The 27,176-nt window shown below is 43.3% G+C and overlaps 1 pseudogene; it reads right to left on the bottom strand.

The window, feature by feature from the left end:
- LOC139421311 (myocardin-related transcription factor A-like) overlaps positions 1 to 27,176 on the bottom strand; it is a 52,283-nt pseudogene that overhangs the window by 18,915 nt on the left and 6,192 nt on the right.

Genomic DNA, 27,176 nt, shown 5'->3' with positions numbered 1-27,176 from the left:
ACCCTCACCTATTCTCGGCCATCTCCTCACACCCTCTCCTGTTCTCGGCCATCTCCTCACACCCTCTCCTATCTCCTCACACCCTCTCCTGTTCTCTGCCATCTCCTCACACCCTCTCCTATTCTCTGCCATCTCCTCACACCATCTCCTATTCTCTGCCATCTCCTCACACCCTCTCCTATTCTCTGCCATCTCCTCACACCCTCTCCTATTCTCGGCCATCTCCTCACACCCTCTCCTGTTCTCGGCCATCTCCTCACACCCTCTCCTATCTCCTCACACCATCTCATGTTCTCTGCCATCTCCTCACACCCTCTCCTGTTCTCTGCCATCTCCTCACACCCTCTCCTCTCCTGTTCTCTGCCATCTCCTCACACCCTCTCCTCTCCTGTTCACTGCCATCTCCTCACACCCTCTCCTATCCTCTACTATTCTCAGCCATCTCCTCACACCCTCTCCTCTCCTGTTCTCTGCCATCTCCTCACACCCTCTTCTCTACTGTTCTCTGCCATCTCCTCACACCCTCTCCTCTACTGTTCTCTGCCATCTCCTCACACCCCCTTCTCTCCTCTACTGTTCTCTGCCATCTCCTCACACCCTCTCCACTTCTCTACTGTTCTCTGCCATCTCCTCACACCATCTCCTCTACTGTTCTCTGCCATCCCCTCATACCCTCTGCACTCTCTCCAACACCCCCCCCTCTTAAGTTAAATGAGACCCTGGCCTTGTTGCTTAGTCTGGCCCCAAGCAGAACTTTGGTTCTCTTCTGATCAACTTAAGAAAGGAGAAGTAAACATAACAGAGAAGCAGCAATAGCAGATATAATAACGTTGAGCAATACAGCCCAACAAAGCTGCTACTGTGACTGTCTAACAATGTTGCATTTTAACCACTCGGAAAGCACAGTAAAGAAAGATTCTAACGTATCAAGGCTGTTAGTAGTAGAATGAAATGCGAGCCTTTTTTGTGTTGGCCGCACATTGAATTCAATCCCGCTGCACACAACACTGTGTGCCGTTTCACTTGTTACCAGCAAAGGTTCATGGAGAGTGCCCAGGGATGGAAGACTCAAATGACTACTCTAGCCAAGTCTGACAGCCACTACACACATCGGTCTGAACAGAGTGTGACTAAATTCAACGGCACCCTTTGTCTCAACATTACTAAAAGGAGTAGATTACAACTGGTATCTTCTCTAATACTCCAAAAGCATGGAGAATAGGCATTGTTAAATACTTGTCTAAACGCTAAGGTAGTCTGTGTCAAACCATAAGATCTACCCCTTGTGTGGTTCCCTACAGAACACGGAAAATGTGAGAAATGTATAATAGTGTTCTGTTCCTGTAATACTAGGCAGTGTACTGTAAATATGATCAACTTGTAATGCATAGAGAGTAACGTTAGTACATGTGCATTTCCTTTACTGGGCCAAATAGGGATTTGAAAGTGAAGAGAGAACGCGTTCTATTGGCGGTTCAAAACCCTGGCTGAGGAGGATCGTGCATCCTCAATGAATGAAATGCCAAAAGAAAAACATGTATGCTACTGGTTTATTACTCATAAACCCAATCAGATTGAACCCATTCATGTCCATAACGGAAATGTATCATTTCCTTTGGTACACTTGTTCTCTGAGCTTACTGATGGACATTTTTTACCGGCCAAAGCATTTGTCTACAATATGAGGTTTTGATATTGTACTATATTTAGCCTTTGGACACATGGGGTTACTGTCTTGTTCAAATGATCCGATCTTAATTTTTGGTACTGTATATACAGTGCCCTCTGTAATTACTGGGACAGTGAAGCATCTTTTCTTATTTTTGCTAGGTCGTCATTGAAAATAAGAATTTGTTCTTAAATGACTTGCCTAGTTAAATAAAGGTAAAATAAAAATAATAAAAACTGTTTAGAAATTACAGCACTTTTTGGACCTGAAAATAGCTGTACAGTGACGCTCCCCATCCAACCTGACTGAGCTTGAGAGGCTCTGCAAAGAAGAATGGGAGAAACTCCACAAATACAGGTGAGCCAAGCGTGTAGCGTCATACCCAAGAAAACTCAAGGCTGTAATCACTGCCAAAGGTGCTTCAACTAAGTACTGAGTAAAGAGTCTGAATACTTATGTAAATGAGATATTTCCATTTTAATTTAGAATAAATTGGGGTGTTGTGTAGATTGATGAGGGAAACAATTGTTTTAATCCATTTTACAAAAAGGCTGTAACGTAACAAAATGTGGAAAAAGTCAAGGGGCCTGAATACTTTCCGAATGCACTGTATATTTGCACATCTGCTCGTCAAACATCTCATTCCAAAATAATGGGCATTAATATGGAGTTGGTCCCCCCTTTGCTGCGATAACAGCCTCCACTCTTCTGGGAAGGTTTTCCACTAGATGTTGGAACATTGCTGCGGGGACTTGCTTCCATTCAGCCACAAGAGCATTAGTGAGGTCTTGTGGCTGATGTTGGGTGATTAGGCATGGCTCACAGTCGCCATTCCAATTCATCCCAAAGGTGTTTGATGGGGTTGAGGTCAGGGGCTCTGTGCAGGCCAGTCAAGTTCTTCCACACCGATCTCGACAAACCATTTCTTTATGGACCTCGCTTTATGCACCGGGACATTGTCATGCTGAAACAGGAAAGGGTCTTCCCCAAACTGTTGCCAAAAAGTTGGAAGCACAGAATAATCTAGAATGTCATTGTATGCTGTATCGTTAAGATTTCTCTTCACTGCAACTAAGGGCCCTAGCCCGAACCATGAAAAACAGCCCCAAGAACATTATTCCTCCTCCACCAAACGTTACAGTTGGCATTAGGGCAAACAGGGAAGAACTTTGAAGAACTGACTTGTTGGAAAGGTGACATCCTATGACGGAGCCACGTTGAAGGTCACTGAGCTCTTCAGTAAGGCCATTCTACTGCCAATGTTTGTATAGCTGTTTATGCTCGATTCTATACACCTGTCAGGAACGATGCACATACTTTTGTATATACAGTTGAATTCGGAAGTTTACATACACTTAGGTTGGAGTCAATAAAACTCGTTTTTCAACCACTGCACAAATTTCTTGAACATAAACTATAGTTTTGGCAAGTCAGTTAGGACATCTGCTTTGTGCATGACAAGTCGTTTTTTCCAACAACTGTTTACAGACCGATTATTTCACTGTATCTCAATTCCAGTGGGTCAGAAGTTTAAATACACTTAAATACAAGTCGACTGTGTCTTTAAACAGCTTGGAAAATTCCAGAAAATGACATCATGGCTTTAGAACACATATGTCAGAGTCAAGGCCCGCGGGCCACATCCGGCCCGCAAGAAGGTTTTTTACGGCCCCTGGGATGATCTTGATTTATTATTAGAACCGGCCCGCAGCAAGCCGCAGGCAGCCCGCAGATCTTTTACACGCACCAATACTACATTTCCCACAATGCAAAGGTGACGCACCGAGCAGTAGGCTGCTTCATTTCAATATTTATTGGCACAGCAGTCGTCAGCATCACAGTAAAATTAACTTTCAGATACCCATCAAAAATGGCAAAACGGAAGGTGGATACTGAGAACCGGGGGTTTCAAACAAGGTGGGAGTCGGAGTATATGTTCACGAAGGTAGCTGGAAAACCTGTGTGTCTTCTGTGTGGAGAAAGTGTGGCGGTACTGAAAGAGTATAATCTGAGACGACATTATGAAACGAAACACGCGGACACACACGCGGACGCAACTGTCAAGGCCAGTTTTATTTTGGCAGAAGAGATCGCTAAATCAGCCCGGCCATTTACGGAGGGGGATTTCATCAAAAACTGCATGATTAAAGTTTGTGACGAAGTTTGCCCAGAAAAAAGGCAACTCTTTTTAAATGTGAGTCTGAGCAGAAACACCATTGCCGAGAGAGTAGACCAGTTGTCCATCAATCTAAAAGAGCAGCTTGTGAAAAAGGGAAAAGATTTTATTGCATATTCCTTGGCTGTGGATGAGAGCACCGACATTTCTGACATTGCCCAGTTGTCAATTTTCATCCGCGGAGTGGACTCCAACCTAAGCGTGACAGAGGAGTTTTTGGCTTTACGTCCTATGCATGGCACAACTACGGGGCATGATTTGTATGAAGAGGTGTCAAGATGTGTAAATGAGATGGAGCTGCCTTGGGAAAAAACTCGTGGGTTTGACAACCGACGGAGCACCTGCGATGTGTGGACACAGGAGCGGACTGGTGGCGAAGATACGGGAAAAGATGCAAGAGGAAAACGCGACAGGTGAGCTGACAGCTTATCATTGTATCATACACCAGGAAGCGTTGTGCGGTAAAGCCTTGAAAATGGAGCATGTAATGAGCATCATCACGCGCACAGTTAACTTTATCAGAGCCAAAGGTTTGAATCACCGCCAGTTCAAGGCATTTCTGACGGAGTTAGAAACGGAGCATGGTGATTTGCCTTATCACACAGAGGTGCGATGGCTAAGCCAGGGAAAGGTGCTTCAAAGATGTTTCGAGCTTCGTGAGGAGATTTGTCTGTTCTTGGACAGCAAAGGGAAAGACACAACACAACTCCGAGACGAAATGTTTCTGTGTGAAATGGCTTTTCTGTGTGACATTACGAGTCATCTGAATGCAATAAACTTGCAGCTGCAGGGTCGGGATCGTGTCATCTCTGATATGTACAGTACAGTGAAGGCATTTAAAACCAAACTGACTCTGTGGGAGACGCAGATGCGGAAAGAAAATTTGAGCCACTTTCCCAGCTGCCAGACCATGAAAGAGAAGCTCTCTACCAGTGCGTTCCCGAGCACACAGTTGGCTGATAAAATAGGTATGCTTGCCGCTGACTTTCGACGCCGATTTGCTGACTTTGAAGCACAAAAAAGCAGGTTGGAACTGCTCGGTAACCCATTTGCTGTTGACGTGGAAAGCTCACCACCAAACCTCCAAATGGAGTTGATTGACCTCCAATGCAATGATGCACTGAGGGCAAAATATGCGGCAGTGGGTGCTGCGGAGTTCGCCCGTTTCCTCCCCGGCACAATGCCCCAGCTGCGCATCCAGGCTGCTCAAACGTTGTCTATGTTTGGCAGCACATACCTGTGTGAACAACTGTTTTCTTTGATGAACCTGAACAAAACATCACACAGAAGTCGACTTACTGCTGAACACCTCCACTCAATTCTGAGGATTTCTTCAGCTCAGAGCCTTACCCCGAACATTGATGAACTTGTGGAAAAGATGGGACACCACCAAGTATCACCCTCAACCTCAAACAAGTGAACATTACTGTGCAATCACATATTTAGAGTTTTTACTCAGTTCAAGTTTAAAAGTTAAAATTTAATATTTGTTTTCACTGCATGTTACTTCTCCTTAAACAAAGTGTTGTTTTTGATTAATAGATTTTTGCACTTTATTTTTTTGTATTTCAATCCAATTATATTTTAAAAATATTTCAGTTGAGTGGATGATAGAAAATTGCTATTATTGTTTTTTCTTTGAAGTAAATTTAGCCCACTTTTGCTAAAATAGAAAATATAGTCTACTGATGGTGCCTTGAATACCGGTTTCTTTCATTTAATGTTCATGTTATGGGGATATTTATATAAAGGAAATTTGTCTTTTGTGTCTGTTGAAAATTAAAGATTACTGACAGAGCCATAAGAAAATATTGCTTTATTTATCTGATCATATTGTAATATATTTGTTAGGTTTTCAGTAGGTTCAATTAGGTTCACTAGACTATATGCGTCATTTAAAAATTTTTCAATGAACATTCGAACAGTCCGGCCCTCGTCTTGTAGCTGATTTTTTTATTTGGCCCTCCGTCCATTTGACTTTGACACCCCTGCTTTAGAAGTTTCTGATAGGCAAATTGACATCATTTGAGTCAATTGGAGGTGTACCAGTAGATGTATTTCAAGGCCTACCTTCAAACTCAGTGCCTCTTCGCTTGACATCGTGGGAAAATCAAAAGAAATCAGCCAAGACCTAAGAAAAAAATCCCAGAACAGCAGCAAAGAACCTTGTGAAGATGCTGGAAGAAACGGTTACAAAAGTATCTATATCCACAGTAAAACGAGTTCTATATCGACATAACCTGAAAGTCCGCTCAGCAAAGAAGCTACTGCTCCAAAACAGTCATAAAAAAGCCAAACTATGGTTTGCAACTGCACATGGGGACAAAGATCGTACTTTTTGGAGAAATGTCTTCTGTTCTGATGAAACAAAAATAGCACTGTTTGGCCATAATGACCATCGTTATGTTGGAGGAAAAAGGGGGAGGCTTGCAAGCCGAAAAACACCATCCCAACCGTGAAGGACGGGGGTGGCAGCATCATGTTGTGGGGGTGCTTTGCGGCAGGAGGGACTGGTGCACTTCACAAAATAGATGGCATCATGAGGCTGGAAAATGATGTGGATATATTGAAGCAACATCAAGACATCAGTCAGGAAGTTAAAGCTTGGTCGCAAATGGTTCTTCCAAATGGACAATGACCCCAAGCATACTTCCAAAGTTGTGGCAAAAATGGTTTAAGAACAACAAAGTCAAAGTATTGGAGTGGCCATCACAAAGCCCTGACCTCAATCACATAGAACATTTGTGGGCAGAACTGAAAAAGCTTGTGCGAGCAAGGAGGCCTACAAACCTGACTCACTTACACAAGCTCTGTCAGAAGGAATGGGCCAAAATTCACCCAACTTATTGTGGGAAGCTCGTGGAAATCCACCCAAAACATTTGACCCAAGTTAACCTCATATGGCAGGGGGGCAGTATTGAGTAGCTTGGATGAATAAGTTGCCCAAACTAAACGGCCTGCTCCTCAGTCTCAGTTGCTAATATATGCATATTATTAGTAGTATTGGATAGAAAAAACTCTAAAGTTTTCAAAACTGTCAAAATATTGTATGTGAGTATAATAGAACTGATATTGCAGGCGAAACCCTGAGGAAAATCAAACCAGGAAGTGGCTTCTATTTTGAAAACTCCATGTTCCATAGCCTGCCTTTGCTCCATTTAAAGGGATATCAACCAGATTCCTTTTCCTATTGCTTCCTCAAGGTGTCAACAGTCTTTAGACATAGTTTCAGGCTTTTATTTTGAAAAATGAGCGAGAAACATAACATTGCGTAATTTTATGGCTGGGTGCCAGCAGTGTTTTGTATGCGAAACAGAGTTTGGGCAGCCATTGCCTTTCCCTCTCCAACTGAAAAAGACAGTTGCAGTTGATATATTATCGATAACATATTTTAAAAACAACCTGAGGGTTGATTATAAAAAAAAAGTTTGACATGTTTCTGTGGACATTACGGATACTATTTGGAATTTGTCTGAGTTGTCGTGACCGCTCTTTCCTGTGGATTTCTGAACATAATGCGCCAAACAAACAGAGGTATTTTGGATATAAAAATAATCTTTATGGAACAAAAGGAACATTTATTGTGTAACTGGGAGTCTCGTGAGTGAAAACATCCAAAGATCATCAAAGGTAAACGATTAATTTGATTGCTTTTCTGATTTTTGTGACCAAGCTACTTGATGCTAGGTATACAATGTTTGGTCGAGCGATCGATAAACTTACACAAACGCTTGGATTGCTTTCGCTGTAAAGCATATTTTCAAAATCTGACACGACAGGTGGATTAACAAAAGGCTAAGCTGTGTTTTGCTATATTGCACTTGTGATTTCATGAATATAATTATTTTTAGTAATATTATTTGAATGTGGCGCTACGCAATTCAGCGGTTGTTGATGACAATTATCCCGTTATCGGGATGGCAACCATAAGAAGTTAAACCATTTTAAAAGGCAATGCTACCAAATACTAATTGATTGTATGTAAACTTCTGACCCACTGGGAATGTGATGAAGGAAATAAAAGCTGAAATAAATAATTCTCTCTACTATTATTCTGACATTTGACATTCTTAAAATAAAGTGGTGATCCTAACTGACCTAAGACAGGGAATTTTTACTCGGATTAAATGTCAGGAATTGTGAAAAAGTACGTTTAAATGTATTTGGCTAAGGTGTATGTAAACTTCTGACTTCAACTGTAGGCAATTAAGGTCACAGTTATGAAAATGTAGGACACTAAAGAGGCCTTTCTACAGACTCAAAAACACCAAAAGAAAGATTCCCAGTGTCCCTGCTCATCTGCATGAAGGTGCCTTAGGCATGCTGCAAGGATGCATGATGACTGCAGATGTGGCCAGGGCAATAAATTGCAATGTCCGTACTTTGAGATGCCTAAAACAGCGCTACAGGGAGACGGGATAGACAGCTGATTGTCCTCACAGTGGCAGACCACGTTTAACAACACCTGCACAGGATCTGTACATCCGAACATCACACCTGTGGGACAGGTACAGGATGGCAACAACAACTACCCGAGTTACACCAGGAACGCACAATCCATCAGCGCTCAGACTGTCCGCAATAGGCTGAGAGAGGCTGAACTGAGGGCTTGTAGGCCTGTTGTAAGGCAGGTCCTCACCAGACATCACCGGTAACAACGTCACCTATGGGCACAAACCCACCGTCGCTGGACCAGACAGGACTGCCAAAAAAGTGCTCTTCTCTGATGAGTCGCGGTTTTGTCTCACATGGGGTGATGGTCGGATTCGCGCTTATCTTCGAAGGAATGAGCGTTACACTGAGGCCTGTACTCTGGAGCGGGATCGAGGTGGAGGGTCCTTTATGGCCTGGGGCGGTGTGTCATAGCATCATCAGACTGAGCTTGTTGTCATTGCAGGCAATCTCAACGTTGTGCGTTACAGGGAAGATATCCTCCTCCCTCATGTGGTACCCTTCCTGCAGGCTAAACCTGACATGACCCTCCAGCATGACAATCCCACCAGCCATACTGCTCATTCTGTGCGTGATTTCCTGCAAGACAGGAATGTCAGTGTTCTGCCATGGCCAGCGAAGAGCTTGGATCTCAATCCCATTGAGCACATCTGGGACCTGTTGGATCCGAGGATGAGGGCTAGGGCCATTCCCCCCAGAAATGTCCGGGAACTGGCAGGTGCCTTGGTGGAAGAGCGGGGTAACATCTCACAGCAAGAACTGGCAAACCTGGTGCAGTCCATGAGGAGGAGATGCACTGCAGTACATAATGCAGCTGGTGGCCACATCAGATACCGAATGATACTTTTGATTTTGACCCCCCCCCCCTTTGTTCAGGGACACATTATTCCATTTCTGTTAGTCATATGTCTGTGGAACTCTTTCAATTTATGTCTCAGTTGTTGAATATTATGTTCATACAAATATTTACATGTTAAGTTTGCTGAAAATAAACTCAGTTGACAGTGAGAGGATGTTTATTTTTTGGCCGATACCGATATCCAATATTTTCCTTGCAAAAAACCCCAAAACGATACCGATAACTGCTTTTACAAATTTTAGCGGCCTTTTAAGCATTCTAGTAGAGTTAAATAGTTAACACACACACATTGACGCAGCTTAAACTAGACATAGGCCGATACGGGCATTTTTAACTAATATCGGCCGATTACGATATGTTCACCGATATATAGAGCATCCCTAATATAAGGTCCAGGAAATCTATACAACTATTAAGATCTGATAATTTGAACATATTTACATGACTTTATTCATGAATTGTGTAAAAAAACAGTAACCCCATGTGTCCAAAGACTAAATATAGTACAATACAGAAACAGCCGTAGTTCACAAACAATGAGTTGAATCATATATTTGCCATATTTGGGCTAAGATCAGGTCACCTGTATTTACTATGTTGATACCAAATTTCATGCATTTATACCAAACAAAATGTGTTCTGTGGCGCATTCCTATATTGTCCTAAATATAGTTAGAGGACGTAAATGGGTTCGTAAAGGTAAAAAAGGTTCCTGGAACTAACTCGTGTGAAACAGAGAGGAAGTCTATCTTAGTAATGTAAACATTCATTGACTGTGCAATGAATAGAACAAGTGTAACAGCTCCAAATTAAATGGGGCAATGAATTAAACAAACAGGCCCCCAGTACACACTGAATGAGTTTAGCATTCAAAAGTCAGAAGCAGAGGAAGGAGCTCGATCCACTTTGCTTTGAAGACTGACAACGGCATTTCTCAGAAAAAAAGACGCCGCCGATTTAACCACATGCATAATCATCAGGATCTCTAGAACCTTAGAACACAAAGCAAAGCATTGAGATTCGTAAAGCCATGTAAGATACTATACGGTTGTATATTAAGTGCCTGTTATGAAACAAGTGAGGTGACTACAATAGGAGTAGCTGTACTGATTCTTATGGGCGTGAGGATAGGTCAACAAGCTATCCATTCACTTTGAAAAGCAAGCTAATGAAGTGAGGTAGCAGCTAGAGGAGGGGGAGATTGGTTTGGGGATGAGGCAGTTTGACAGACGGGAGAGAGCGTTACTTACGTGGCATGATCCCCTGGCTGACCAGTTCCTCACGGGTCCGTCTCTGCTGGAGTTTGAGCTGGAGCACTGCATAAGAGGGACACAGCAAGAGGTCAGGTGAGTACACTACAGACAGAACCAGCAAGGGCAACAACCAATAGTGAAAACTCAAACGCCCTACAGTCAGTTTCCGTTCCGTGCTCTTCTCCTTGGGAGGAAATACAAGGCCGGTTACAGCCGTGTTGTAAATTAATATAGTGCATCTTTCTGGGAGGTTGAAGCCAAGAGTTGAAGAGTACCCTACTCACTGCTCTTCTGGCCCTCGCTCTCTCCTCTCCCCCTCCCACAGAGTCGTCTGACAGCCGATACAGAGGTTATCATCAGAGGCAGGGAGGAGAAATAGCGGGCAGACGGTCCCTGTCACACAAACACACACATGCGCTTCCTGTTTCTACATTCACACAGCAGCCGGGTTGTCGCGTTTTGACAACTTCTACCACACAGAGAGAGATAGAGAGGACGACACTTCCGCATGGCTTGAACAATGCTAATGCAGAGGGCTTCTTGTAAAAACAGGAAGGCCCACATTCACCACTCACAATTCAAAATAGAATGAGGTGTTATATTGAGAGGAGTATGTGTACAGATAAATGGTAACACTTCTGTACTGACTAAATGTGTATGACATGAATAAATGTGTCTTGCTAACAGCTGCCTAATCTCAGCTAGACCAATAGAAGGAACACAGAAAGCTAGTGATGGAGACCATGTTCTCTGCATCACATCATCATTGCTATCCCGTGTTTACACTTCAGCCACAGCGAGCTGAGTGGACTCATGTAAGTGATTCCTGTCAGATGTGAGGTAAAGTAAACCTACATCTCAGTATGCGCATAAGCAGTTTTCATGCAATTAGAGATGTGATACTGTACATGCAAGGGGAAGTTAAGCTGTTACAGTGTACTACATATCCATACAGTATGTGGCCTGGTGTTCATGTGTGAGAGTATGTTTGTCGGACCAGTCCATTAGACTGTACACAAAGTGATGCTTGTGTGCACCTCCTTAGGTAGTTGTGTTTGTAGCTGGTCTGCTGCCTACATGTGAACCACAGGGAAGCATACTGACTAATAGGTCAGAGGGAGATCAGTGTGGGCGATGTGGGACTTCTTTCTCATGGTTTCCATCTCTCTCTGAGCTCAGCCTCTGCGTTTATCAAATCTCTGACCAGCGTCAACATTTCTGACAGTCCTGGCTGTCGCAGCCTTGGCCAAATCATCCTCTTTTTTCTTATATGGCCGCTTGACGTAGGACTCCCAATAGTCCCCTCGACAGGAGACAAGATTAAATGGGCTTACGGGGGGGGGGGGGGGGCACGCACAAACACAGACATTCCTCCAGCGACAGATGATTTGCTAGTTGTGCCAAGGACTGACAGGGGGATGATGCCAGCTGCTTATACAGAATATTTTCTAGGCAAATGCTCACTCTGAAATGCCACAATTTGAATTCATTACCGTTCTCAGTACCTCAATGTGATGTAAACGAGAACATGACATTTTCCTAACACCTGCCCCTCTCCATATCTCCCTTTGTGCTCAATTTATGTATTGTCACCTTTCTCTGTGCGTCACTGCAAAGCTTCCTGTGCACTTTTTCTACATTGCCTATTCAATCGTTTACTTCTTTGAAAATATTTTCAAAACCTTCCATTCCCTCCATCCAAACCCTGAGATGAAACCCATCCTCTCCCTGCTGGTTTCTATTTGTGAACCACTCTGTAATGTCTGGGAACTCGATCTCTCTGCCCGGCCCAGCCTGTTGAGTTACAGGGAATATTACTGTAAAATCACCCGACACTCAAACTGCTCCGAAGCAGAAATCTAAGGCCTGGGCTCGGCCTGGCTGCATGAAGTGATGTGAACAGACACCCTCCTCAATCAGGGTCAAGGTATGCTGTCCACCTCTGAAACTCTGAAGTCAAACCGGCTGCCAAGGCAGGTGCCTGTGGGTTACCTCATCGTACAGTGTCTCTGGAAGACTGCACGTCTCGGTGCAAATAACTTCTCGGTAAATCACAGTCTGTCTCAATGGTTCCAAGTCCATCTCAGTGTCTCAAGCCTGTCCCTGTTTTGCCTCAGTGTCCATCTGTGTCTTAGTATCTAAATCTGTCTCTGTTTGTAACACTAAACACCACAGTATCTTCATCAGTTTCAGTATTCCTCACCTTAACTCAGTGGGCCAGCGTATCTGCCTCACAGCACATTTATGTTTCTCTAAAAGTCAGTGAGAGATTCTCAGTGTGTCACGACTAAGTCTGTTCAGGCTCTTTTTGCTCCAACTCAGTTGGTGTCACGGCCATGGCAGCACCCACAGGTGCCTGAGCATTGTCCACTGGGCACAGAGTCCTGGCGCTGCCCCATCTGTACCGGGGCCAGAAGGTCCACTTAGTATCTGACCAGCAGCCCAGAAGACACCAGACACCCACTCAGCCGGCCTGAGCAGCATAACTCAATACACACGATTCACTGAGAAAAACTCAACTGTATAGCTGGGTGTGTTTTATGGGGAGCTATGAAACAAAAGCCAAGAAAGTAAGAGTAAGGATAATAATTCTCCATAATGATGCTATATCAAAAAGATCTGTTGAAAAAAAAATATAACCAAACAACGATATCAATGAAACCATATCTTCCACATCTCATATTATAAAGAGTTTGTGTGTATGTGTGCGTAATATGAATCCCACCTTCCCTCAGGCTCTGACAAGCCCGGCGTTCTAACTCCAATCGTATGCGTTGCTTATCCATGCTGTTGCTGATTGGAGGGGGCCCAAAAGAGGTGGGGTCTGTGTGAAGGGTCGGGTTGGTGTCCAGCATGGTGATCAGGTTCAAAACAATAAATAATGATTACTGAAAGACGGTGGTCCCATCAAATAAATACATTAAAATAGTGTCCAAAAACATTCAAATGTAACAAAAATAGAATTCTCTGTTTAGCTCAGTCCAATACAGTCCAGTCAATATGGATTATCACGTTTGTGATATCTTTTGGAAAAGTCACAGACATTCTGCTAAATATATTAATGCAGGATATCGTCCGATGGACAAAAATAAGAGCATTAGAATAGAAATGGTCCTTGTGCGAGTGACAAAAATCATGAGAAGATTGAAGTTTTCCAACTGTGTTCTCGCTGACCTCTCCTCTTTCTCGTTTTTTAGTTCCGAATAGTTCAGAAAAATGGCCAAATCTTTTTGAAAAAACCCCAAAAACAAATGAAAAAGATGGCTTGAAGTGGAAATGTACAGCTGCTATGAGTTTCAAGAGCCAGTATCTACTGCAGCAAGACGAGTGAGTGAGGTGAGTGTGTGGGTCTGTGAGTGTGTGTCAAATGCCTGTGAATCCTTGATCAAGCACTGTCACAGCTGTTGCTGCACCCACTCACTCTGCCATTGACAGACACCGACACACTTCAGCTAAACCTTTTCCTCCTAACCACAATCAAATACTTCCCCTTTGGCACCTGGGACCTCTGCTCATTAGTGACAACATAAGAGAGCACACCTGTGAGCTTTGTGCACGATCTAGACGCCCCATACTCAACTGGTGGACTGCGGTCTGGATCCGGTCCCAGAACGGGGTCAATACAGGCCGTGGTCCAGACTACAAAATAAATATAAACTCAGCAAAAAAAAGAAAAGGTTCTCTCACTGTCAACTGCGTTTACTTTCAGCAAACTTAACATGTGTAAATATTTGTATGAACATAACAAGATTCCACAACTGAGACATAAACTGAACCAATTCCATAGACATGTGACTAACAAAAATTTAATAATGTGTCCCTGAACAAAGGGGGGGGGGGTCAAAATCAAAAGTAACAGTCAGTATCTGGTGTGGCCACCAGCTGCATTAAGTACAGCAGTGCATCTCCTCCTCATGGACTGCACCAGATTTGCCAGTTCTTGCTGTGAGATGTGACCCCACTCTTCCACCAAGGCACCTGCAAGTTCCCGGGTATTTCTGTGGTAAATGGCCCTAGACCTCACCCTCCGATCCAACAGGTCCCAGACGGGCTCAATGGGATTGAGATCCGGGCTCTTCACTGGCCATAGCAGAACACTGACATTCCTGTCTTGCAGGAAATCACACACAGAACGAGCAGTATGGCTGGTGGCATTGTCATGCTGAAGGGTCATGCCAGGATGAGCCTGCAGGAAGGGTGGAGGATGTCTTCCCTGTAATGCACAGTGTTGAGATTGCCTGCAATGACAACAAGCTCAGTCCGATGATGATCTGACACACCGCCCCAGACCATGACGGACCCTCCACGTCGATCCCGCTCCAGACTACAGGCCTCAGTGTAACGCTCATTCCTTCGACAATAAACGCAAATCCGACTATCACCCCTGGTGAGACAAAACCGCAACTCGTCAGTGAAGAGCACCTTTTGCCAGTCCTGTCTGGTCCAGCGACGGTGGGCTGTGCCCATAGGCAACGTTGTTGCCGGTGATGTCTGGTGAGGACCTGCCTTACAACAGGCCTACAAGCCCTCAATCCAGCCTCTCTCAGCCTATTGCGGACAGTCTGAGCACTGATGGAGGGATTGTGCGTTCCTGGTGTAACTCGGGCAGTTGTTGTTGCCATCCTGTACCTGTCTCGCAGGTGTGATGTTCGGATGTACCGATCCTGCGCAGGTGTTGTTACACATTTATTGCCCTGGCCACATCTGCAGTCCTCATGCCTCCTTGCAGCATGCCTAAGGCACATTCACGCAGATGAGCAGGGACCCTGGGCATCTTTCTTTTGGTGTTTTTCAGAGTCAGTAGAAAGGCCTCTTTAGTGTCCTAAGTGTTCATAACTGTGACCTTAATTGCCTACCGTCTGTAAGCTGTTAGTGTCTTATGACCGTTCCACAGGTGCATGTTCATTAATTGTTTATGGTTCATTGAACAAGCATGGGAAACAGTGTTTAAACCCTTTACAATGAAGATCTGAGAAGTTATTTGGATTTATACGAATTATCTTTTCAAGACAGGTGAGTTTGCTGAGTTTATTTTTTAGAAGTAGGTCAGGCATTGACCCCTTGTATCATATAAACACACATAAGACATGGAAACATTTGTAGAATTGCAGAACATTTGCTTTAAAAAGCAACAGAATAAAATGCTCTGCCCCATGCAAAATGTGTAGAATTGTGGGAAATTAGCTTTCAAACTGCAAGATTTTCCACATGGGTTGCAAGGTGGGGGTTTGTTACAACGCCGATAAATGACAATATCCATCCGGACCTTTGCCCCCTAGGAGATTTGTGGGGCCGCAACTTCTCAAATAGTACTTGAGTACTCCTAATGTAGGCAGACAGTATAATGGCCCCACACAGTACCCTGAGGTAGGCAGACAGCATAATGGCCCCACACAGTACCCCTGATGTAGGCAGACAGCATAATGGCCCACACAGTACCCCTGATTTAGGCAGACAGCATAATGGCCCCACACAGTACCCCTGATGTAGGCAGACACCATAATGGCCCCAGGGAAGAAGCTGCCACCACACAGATCCCCAAACATAAACACGTGTTGTCCCAAAGCCAAGACTGGGTCTTTGACGGTTTCAGTCTTCACCGTTTGACTTTTGTAAGCAAAACATTTGCTAATACAAGAAGGCAGTGAAAGAGAGTGAGAACTTTAAAATGTGAAACACGTTGTGGTCTGCCACATCTCATTAAAACATCAATGCTAATCAAAGCCCTAAAATCATTTTCTAAAGATGAAGTACAAAAACTGTCAAAACAGACATTTAAAAACAGAAATGCAGCCTACAGCTATGTGTACTGCCAAAGTTACCATTTGTATTCACTTAAATGGTGGATAAGGTGAGCTAAAATAAAGTTGAGAACTAGCCTGGGGGTCAAAGAACTATGTGAGGTAGAGAAAATCCCCAGGGAAGCTCTTGTTGATTATTATTGGTATTCACTTTGTGTTTTAGAACAGATTTGTGTAATGGCCTAGCTTCATAGAGCCGGCCACAATAAAGGTGAACATAAGAGAGTATTTACAGATGCCAACAAACTGTGTGTGTGTGTGTGTGTGTGTGTGTGTGTGTGTGTGTGTGTGAGAGAGAGAGAGATGCTGGAATCAGGATGCACAATCCTCAGGCAAAGCTCACTTTGACAAGGAAGGGGAAAATGAATCAAGACTCTGATCCCCCTTGCTGCAGATAAGGCACCAACCATATGCTTGCAGGGATAGTCCTGCTTTCATGTGTGTGTGTGTGTGTCAGCCATAAATACTGATGATAGGAAAAGCTAATAACTCACAGGGGCTCTAAGCATATCCAAAATACCTAAAGTTGCATTCTGCTGTTTCAGTGATAGTGGTAATAATCCATGTTTATCAGACTGAAATAGAGCTCCCTGTGGGCATCCTCTGACTACTAGATCAGTGATGGTTATGCTCAGAACTATGCAAGGTCAAGGTAAAATTAACTGTAAGTTAAGAATCTAGGGTCAACATCATCCCATAGCACAGTACTAAATGCAAACCAATTCTCGCTATTGCCAAACAATCCAACCAATTCCTTGCTGATAAGCCCCAAAGAAAACACGAAATAGCTAGAGAAAAAAACTATTCTGTGAGGCTACTTGACAATCCTACTGTACATGCTTATAAAGTACTGAAGCCTTATGACTTCTGAGAGAAGGAAACTGTATACAGAGTTGACCTCTGGCAGTTCCATCATATCTCCTAGAAGCAGTCTTGGGGGGGGCTTTAAATGGAAGTGCTAGGACATCGCTGAGGAGAAATTATGATCTTCAGAGCCAGAGGCAACAGACACTGATAATTGTCATCATTAACTGCGTGTAATCAGGGTACCGCTAGGGTATCTGATACTGGCCTGGGCCTGGTTTCCCGATAGCGATGGAACTAATGAGTATTTTAACGATGAATCCCTACAACGGCAGAAGATCTAACATGAGTTTCCCAAAACACCACAGAGAGAGAACATTCGCTAAGTGGGTCGTTAGAGCATGTGGCAATACTGATAGGATTGAAAGAAAGGCAGCGCTGCTCTCAGATTAGCTTTCTCCATTCAAATCTTACCTTAACATTCAAATTATTTCTAAATACTGATGACGGATCAGCTGCTTGAGAGATATATTACCACATTATGGCTGCAAATAATGAGGCGGCTTATTCTAATGCTAACCCGATAAAAATGCACTAAATCAGTTTAGGCATATAATTGCGCACATTGTTACACATCAAAATATATCGAGTCAAAAATGACAGAAAGTAGCCTACAATTAGCTACTGTAAATAAAACTCAATACGATTTCAATATATAGCCCTAGAGCCTTTACTGTATGCATCTCAGTGTTCTTTTGAAGTATTGTTTTATCCTTCACTTGTTTGTAACAATTACAAAAACACTGGCAACTTTGTGTTTGTAGTCAACTTTGTTCCGATGTTATCTGCGGTCACAGAGACAGATAAACATCTTGTTTCTATGTTTAGCGGAGATCTGTGTATAAAGTGAAGCAGAAGGGCAACAAAAGCCTCTAACGACGCACCTACAAGTTCAGAGTGGTATGAGGCTGTAGGTAAATAAAGAGGTGCAACTTTAGTAACAAGGCTTTTGGGGAACAGCTTGGAAATCTAACCATGCTACTACAAAGGTTCTAACGATGAACTTAATATGCTTTTTGGAAACTGGGCCCTGGCGTCTCAATATCTGGTGGGCCTACTGTGTTTGAAACAAGATGGAGTCCACATTCAAACAGCTACTGCTGCTGTCTTCACACCTCTTCATCGAGGTCTTACTCAGGAGGAAGGGTGCGGTAAACAAGTCTCAAATGAACTCCTTCTCTCTGGGCCTGGGCTCCCCCCCCCCCCCCCAGGGCTGACTGTTTTAAATAGTAGGCCAGCTGGCTATAGGGGCTATATCCAGCTACCCTTAACTGGTGCAGGCGGCAGCTAGGGTTACTCACAGATATCCCTGCACACACACAACCCGACTCCACACATATCTTGGGTTAGGGATCTAGAACCTGTTCAATATCCTCAGTGCATTTGAACACATAAAAACCCAAGTTTACACTGAAACAGACATTTCGATTACATTAAGAGAATTTCCAAGGTTTGAAAATGAACCTCATCTCCTGATTCATAGGACATGATGCACACATGCAAATGTCAATATATATGTGATGTGCCACAGTACTTCAGTTCCCTGTCCTTCCTCTAATGCTGTATGGCCAGTTGTAGTGTATCTGTCAGCCAATAGATGGCAGTGTGTATCATCCCAAGCAACACTGATATTTCTAATAGTCCACGATGATCAATCCAGCTGCTGTGTATATCTGGCAGCATGTGTTGCTCAGGGCCAGAGATGAAAGAGCAAGTAGGGTTCATAGGACTTCAGGGTGATTGAACTCTTATGAACTCTCCGTGCAGTCATCCTTATTCCTGGTCAATCACATTCACAGTACATGAGGTCAGCTATATGGTTCAGGTGTCAAGGTTTTCCACTAATATTTCACAGTTGAAAAAAAAACAAACATTTTGGACTGATAACAGTGGACTTTATATGCCTCTTGATGTCATCTCTCTCTCACTCTTTGCTGCCCCTCGTTCATAATCTTTTTCCTCCCTACCGTCACCCCCTTCCATTAACCTCTGTTCTCCATTCGCCTCCCTTCTCTCGTTTGACAGCCTTGATTACCATAGATGTGTAAACAGATAAGGAATTGAGGATATATCTATGTCAAGAACATAACTTCCGGCGGCTATTATCCCAAAATCCACATGCCAACACCCACACGATTATAGAAAAACACACACATCACTCAATTGGTTTATTATTCTCTGCTATGTAAGGCTCCTCGAGCATGAGTATTTCAGATAAACGCCAGGAAGACATTTCTGTTTCCATGTTAACAACAGACGTCTTGGAGGGTTCGGGATAACGTTTTTTGGCCTAGTGGGGGATCTATCAACGTGCCCTAGAGCAGGGCATTGACCCCGGATGCTTCTGTTGGATGACTGGTATGATGTAGTTGTTGAGCGGCTTCACTGCAAGTATATGGTATGTTTCGGATATTCAATTTTAAAAAACAACAGTGTGTGTGTGTCTATGCTGAGAATCAACTCAGTGCTCTGTGTGGAACAGTGTCAGTAGGAGACAAAACATTTTTAACAACAGTGTGTGTGTCTATGCTGAGAATCAACTCAGTGCTCTGTGTGGAACAGTGTCAGTAGGAGACAAAACATTTTTAAACGTGGAGGAACTAGCTGAACTAGTTCATTAAGAGCACAGATGTATGCTTCCCATTAGGAAAGGTTTATCTGTGGTGTGCCGTGACCTATTAAACATGACCCAGGCACCTCATCACACCTGACTCCCTACAGACACTTCACAGTCCTCCCCTCACCTGTCAGAACAGCAGACTAAAGGTGCAGAGCATGCTCACTCATTATGGAGCCTGTGTGTGCATGCTTATCGGCAAACGTACACTGACCCATACACCCCAATTAGCATGCTATCCATTGGTGAACATTCAGTCACAGAGTAAGATGGAGATCAGAGTGGAGTAGAACACAGTGTCAGGGCAGCAGTGTCGAGCCCTGCTGTGATTCGAATTACAACTGCGGTCTGGGTGTGAGTGCAGTACCTCGACAACCACTACACACTTGATCTCTCAGGCCTCCTCCTTGGCAAAGTGGTTGGATCCAGGCCAACTTTGTCATTAAACAGTCGTGTTGAGCTGCCTGCACCTTCAGTGAAATATTGGGACAAGTATGTAACCTTTAAATTCCTAAAACAACTGAGCATGTGCAGTGTTGAGGAAGCTACTCGGGAAATATAGTTTACCAAGCTACCAATTACTTCACACTGGAAGAAGATAAGCTACATTAAAGCTACCCCTAAGAAAAATATAGTTTACTGAACTAAAGTTACTTTGAACAAGAGGTTAATTACATCCAAAGTACTTTGTGATAAATAATCATATCGAAATCTGAAATATCAGACTACAAATTGCAAGAACAGATGAATCTGGGGTCAGAAGTTAACAGAATGTTTCATTTGGCCTATTAAACACACAAACTGTGTTTCAAGTGAGAATTAGACAGGCCTGATCCCAAAATATAAAGGAAATTGCCTACTTCACAAATGTTATCTTTCAGCTGAAAAAGTAATGTAGTTCCAGTAGCTAGCCTCAAGGCAAAAAAGTTATGACCTACTGAAAACACTACCAAGATCTGAATTGAGTTCAACTACCACCAAGCTACTGCAAAACAGAGTTAAATGCCTAGTTGAACTACATGTAGTTCACTACTACAACACTGAGCATGGGCATAACACAAAGTTAACACAAAGTTAGAGCTGCAGTTTGCTGCTTTGGCTGCGGTAATAAAATGTTAACTATGTAAACACACAGCTCAGGGAATGGGACGGCATCTGATGATAGCATGAGTGGAAAGGGTGAGGAGAGTGGAAAAAGTAAACACGATTAACTCAGACTTGTATTGCTCATGATATCATGCTGCTCTTTTTAAAACTTGCTTGTCTCACAGCTTCCCCTCGCTGAGATGCTCGTGGTTAAGGATGCTAGTGTGATTTGGTGGAACAAAGTGCTTTTCAATGTTTCCAGTGCTGCTGACTGTGTTTGTTGCTCAGAATTGTAATCCATGAACCAAAAGGCTTCTCAACAGCTTTTACCCCCAAGCCATAAGACTTCTGAACAGGTAATGAAATGGTACCCCCCAAACCCTCTTTTACACTGTGCTACTCTCTATTTATCATATATGCATAGTCACTTTAACTATACATTCATGTACATACTACCTCAATTAGCCCGACTAACCGGTGCCCCCGCACATTGGCTACGAGAACTATCTGCATTGTGTCCCGCCACCCACCACCCCCTCTTTTACGCTAACTGCTACCTTCTGTATATTATATATGCATAGTCACTTCAACCGTACCTACATGTACATAGTACCTCAATCAGCCCGACTAACTGGTGCCTGTATATAGCCTCGCTAATGTATATAGCCTCGCTACTGTATATAGCCTCCCTACTGTATATAGCCTCCCTACTGTATATAGCCTCGCTACTGTATATAGCCTCCCTACTGTATATAGCCTCACTACTGTTATTATTCACTGTCTTTTTACTGTTGTTTTTTATTTCCTTACTTATCTAATTTTCACCTAATACTTATTTTTTACTTAAATTGCACTATTAGTTAGGGCCTGTGAGTAAGCATTTCACTCTAAGGTCTACACCGGTTGTATTCAGCGCACGTGACAAATAAACTTTGATTTGAAAAGGAGAGAGTAGCCCCCATGTTTAGACTTTATCGCCTAGACACACACACACACACACACACACGTTCCTATTTTCCTCATGTCTGTAAAAATAATTTCATATACAAGCTCTTCCTCCTCATGACTTAATGAGAGAAGCTCAAGTTCAGCTGGGTTTTATTCCCGCACACCAGCTTCTACTCCTCAAGTGCACTTTCGCAAACTGCATTCCAGGTACCCTTTGACCCAGAGTGCACATGGGTAAGATACTACTCTCCTCCACCTCATTGAGCTCTTTCAGCTGGAATTCTAACAACTTTGCCATACAACTCTCCCTCCTTGACCAGAGACCACTGTGGGTACTGTGCCAAGTGAGAGGAAGTATGAGAGCAAACTAACGTTTCTACAGTTCTATAGTTCTACAGTTCTATAGTTCTACAGTTCTATAGTTCTATAGTTCTACAGTTCTACCTGCATTATAGAAGTGTTTACACAACACAGAGCCTCAGACTGAGTAACCTGTCCATACTTCATAACTGCAGTCTTGGTTTTCATTTTCTACAGTTCATACCAGTAGTTTTCTGATGGAAGTGGATGGTCTTCGCACCATATATCATCAGTCCACCAGGGTTTTAATCTCATCGGTGGGCTTGATGGCAGTTGCCTGGAATCAGAACAGGGACTCACCGTTTTTCCTATCTCTCAGGGGCAGCAGGTTGGGGGCGGGCTGCAGCGACAGCTCTTGCAGCTCATTGGTCACTGCCTCGCTATGTGGGCTGGGGGCGGGGTCAGGCGATGCAGGAGCCGAACAACTTGGGCCTGGCTCCTCCCCTGCTTGGGCCTCCATGATCGCAGGGGTGACGGAGGGTGGCTGACGGACAGACCTGAGAGATAAACAAAATAACACATTCATCAAAAATGCCTAGAACTCTCACCATCTTACTAAACTGGTTAGAACATCCCTCCTTTACTTGTATCCACAACTGCCTGACACATTCCCAGGGCTCCCCTCCAGTTCACTAGCCTGACAGAGTGTATGAGCCCTAATCCAATAGGTTAATGGGTCTTGCTGCAGAAGGACCAGCCCATCCCCATGGCAACCCACTATAACAGGCAGGACCGCAGATGAAACACTGGGCCCAGCCAATACTGCGGAGGACCAGCTCCTTGCCATGGCAACACATAAACACCGCCCAATGCAGATAAATGTACAAAAATCACATGCTAACGGATTCAGAGGAGAAGCCTAAAACGGACATAGCCTTGGAATGAGAGCTCAACTTGCTACTGATGGGCCACAAAAGTGCTCTTGCAAACCTCCAGCTAATCTGTCACTTAGTAGTGTGTACCGATATGGTCTCCTACACTAAATATCAATGTGGCTTGATGGAATGCAGTCTGTATCCACATACCATTTTTGCATTAGTCATGTGGTGATCTTTACTCATAATGCATTCATTGTGAAATTTATTTGCAGTTTTCTCAGCAGGTAAAACAGCAGCATAGCTGAATAGCCGTGTTTAACAGAATTTGGTGCAGCAGTTAATTTTGCTGCTGCGCAATCTACTGTAATACAACGCTTTGCATAGTGTTACACTGCCAGCCATTGTCTTCTTGTTTAGTGCCTCACCCCTTGGTAAAAGGCCCAGTGCAGTCAAAAAGGTGATTTTTCTGTGTTTTAAAAATACAAAATGCAACATGTAAAGTGTTGGTCCCGTGTTTCATGAGCTGAAATAAAAGATCCCAGAAATGTTCCATACGCACAAAAAGTTTATTTCTCTCAAATCCTTGTTAGTGAGCATTTCTCCTATGCCAAGATAATTCATCCACCTGACAGGTGTGGCATATCAATAAGTTGTTTAAACAGCATGAGCATTACACAGGTGCACCTTGTGCTAGGGACAATAAAAGGCCACAAAAAAATGTGCAGTTGTCACACAACACAATGCCACAGATGTCTCAAGTTGAGGGAGGGTGCAATTGGCATGCTGACTGCAGGAATGTCCACCAGAGCTGTTGCCAGAGAATGTATTGTTGAATTCATTTATTAACTTCTCCACAAAGCCACCTCCAACATCCTTTTAGAGAATTTGGCAGTAGGTCCAACCGGCCTCACAACCGCAGACCACGTGTAACCATGCCAGTCCAGGACCTCCACATCTGTGGGATTGTCTGAGACCAGCCACCCGGACAGATGATGAAATTGTGGGTTTACACAACCCGAAGAATTTCGGCACAAACGGTCAGAAACTGTCTCATGGAAGCTCATCTGCATGCTGGTAGTCCTCATCGGGGTCTTAATCTGACTGCAGTTTGGTGTCGTAAACCCACTTCAGTTGGGAAATGCTCACCTTCGATATCCACTGGCACGCTGGAGAAGTGTGCTCTTCACAGATGAATCCCGGTTTCAAATGTACCGGGCTGCATGGCGTGTGGACGAGTGGTTTGCTGATGTCAACGTTGTGAACAGAGGTGGCGGTGCGGTTATGGTATGGTCAGGCATAAGCTACGGACACAATTGCATTTTATCGATGGCTGTTTGAATGCAATTTAAAAAGGTAGAGAACGGTGAAATGTTATGATATTTAAATGAAACCAGTTAATAGTACTGTAGGTTGACCCAATTATGAAAAATGACTAGCTGGTACATTGACAAAGTTGATCATAAAGTTACTGATCATAAAGTACAAGGTCAGTACAGGTGCATCAAAGCGGGGACCGAGAGACTGAAAAACAGCTTCTATCTCAAGGCCATCAGACTGTTAAACAGCCACCACTAACACTGAGTAGCTGCTGCCAACATACTGACTCAATCTCTAACCACTTTAATAATAAAAAATTGGATGTAATAAATGTATCACTAGCCACTTTTAACAATGCCACGTTATATAATGTTTACATACCCTGCATTACTCATCTCATTTGTACATACTGTACTTGTTCCCATCTACTGCATCTTGCCTATGCCGTTCGGCCATCGCTCATCCATATATTTTTATGTACATATTCTTATTCATTCCTTTACACTTACAAGGTAGCTGTTGTGAAGTTGTTAGATTACTTGTTAGATATTACTGCACGGTCGGAACTAGAAGCACAAGCATTTCGCTACACTCGCATTAACATATTCTAACCATGTGTATGTGACAAATAAAATGTGATTTGGATCCAGGAGGCAGGATTTACTAACAGCTTTCCGCAACGTCACATAAAGCTCTAAATGTCATACACCTATGGTAGTCTTATAATCTTAACTCATTTAAATATGTAAAACCTGAACAGTCATCACATGAGCACATCATATGGCTTTGTTTACGAACCGTGAGATGGCTCAAGCAGAACGATACATAACCCTTGTCAACTCTGTGTTGTGGCTGGATGCCAGTGTTAATTTATCGTTACACTATTTTCCGAAGAATGAAGACATCTGACAGCAGTGGCTGCTTTTCATTTCAGGGGGACCGGCTGCACCGAAAATTACGATCATGTCACGCGTGTGCAGTGCAAATTTAGAGCGAAGATGCTTTATCAATTGGGGAGAACATTGGATGGGTCTTGCCAGGAAGCTAATCCTGAAGACGGCTGCTGTACCATCATGGACAGTGGATCAGTGGATGTTACAAGCTCTGACCATAATGTACGTGACAGAGGTTGAGGAGTCTGACACGGTGGCTGTAACTGTGGTTGTTTTGACTGTAAACTTCTGTAACACACCTGATAGTCACTATTTGGTTTTTGTTCTATAGGATTTGTTGTCTTACAGTTAATGTAGCTTGTGTCATTGGGGCTCATCGTGATGTTTAAGGGGGGGGGGGGGGGGGGGGGTATTATTTCCATCTCCTTTTATCTTTCCACTCATCGAGCTGTAGTAAGACACTGGAGAAACTCCAACATCTACTCTGTCTGCACTGCTTCCCAGGCAACCACCGCAGCAGGAATGCTGTGATACTAAATCAGCTTTAGCAAGAAAAAGAAAGGGGGATATGCTGTGACCAGACCCAACATAGTGTAAGTCATAGTTATTCATTTCAAATATAGAGCATTTCAGGCACACAAAAACAAAAACTCCAAATACAAAACATTGAAAAGTTTCAGTAAAAAGTGCACGGCCAAACCCGTCTGCCCGGTCAAATGACGTCTAACCATTATTTCCCACCGTTATTATTCTCATGAGTGTTCATGTTGATCAATATTTCAGCTATGCTGGCCTATTGTAAATAATCCAATAAAGATCTGATCAATACATACAATTCTGAACATATTTGTCTTTATAATGCTAATGCAAGGGTACCAATAAATTTCACTTTTTGTATGCTGTTTTCATGTACATTCCCCTTATGTCTAAGGTGACTCAGGCTTTACTAATTCTGGTGAAGAAGTGTATCAGTGAACTGTATTCTGTAATTAGCTACAAAACAATAGAAATGCAATTGTGTATTGCTGCTGATATTCAACAGTCCATGATCAGCTCTGTGAACCATGAGAGCATTTTGCTGAGAAAATGGGTTGGTGCATACTGTTTTGGCTCAGAATGACATGTGGTCCATTGTTTACCTGGTCATCAATAACTTGTGGCCCATTTACCTTGTTACCTGGCAATGTACACAGGGATGTTTGAAAGATCTGTCAGTCAAGGAGGGCACATGAATATAAACTCCCTGCCCACTCAGACAGTTTTTTCAGGCTTACTGATCGTTAAGCTGAGAGAAGGTAAAATGTATTAAATTCTGAGCATGTTTGGTGATTAAAAGGCTATTTTTACTTGGGAAATAGGATGACTGTGCGGGACCTTTAAGTCAACACGGCAGTAACCTGAGCCCGATGGGCGGATTAACACAGCTGCTCTCTGTGAACCAAAATCACAACAATAGCCTCCTGATACTCGAGCCATGTTCCAGAGGCTTCCACCTTTACACAATCTAGCTACAACTGTTGGAGCACATACAAAAACATATTATGCTGTCAGGACAAGGGAGCGCCACCACTCCACACTTTTCAAGCTGAAGGAGAGGTCACAAGAGAAGCATTGCATGGGAAGTCTGAGTTCACACAACATATGAACTCCAATGGTGACCTTCCCCAGGGCTTTTCAATCCTTCAAGAAAACAGGTTATTTTCAAACCGGGCTCTTTCTAAAAACAGGTTCATAATATACTATGTCAGTTTCCATGGCAACCCATCCCCTTTCGTCAAACTTGCTCCACTGCCCTTGTCCACCTTTTTCCATAGATAGATGTAGGCCTAGGCTATGTGCTGAAAGGGTGCTGCTTATTAGTAGCGAGCAGAAAATGAGTTATCCATCTTTTACAAACTGTCACACTTTTGGTTCTTATGAAATGAGTCAAGTCAGCTGCTGACGAGTGTTATAAGAGTGACTCACCTGTAATTTCCCAGAAAGGTATTACGCAGAGTGCTTTAATCAAATACACTTATGATAATTCAGTTCTACCAAAACCATCAACACTGTCCATAATTAAA

The sequence above is a fragment of the Oncorhynchus clarkii genome, chromosome 12, assembly GCF_045791955.1.
Source record: "Oncorhynchus clarkii lewisi isolate Uvic-CL-2024 chromosome 12, UVic_Ocla_1.0, whole genome shotgun sequence".
Taxonomy (NCBI): domain Eukaryota; kingdom Metazoa; phylum Chordata; class Actinopteri; order Salmoniformes; family Salmonidae; genus Oncorhynchus; species Oncorhynchus clarkii.
The sequence above is the reverse complement of the archived record's forward strand: the minus strand, read 5'-3'. Positions and strand labels throughout refer to the sequence as shown.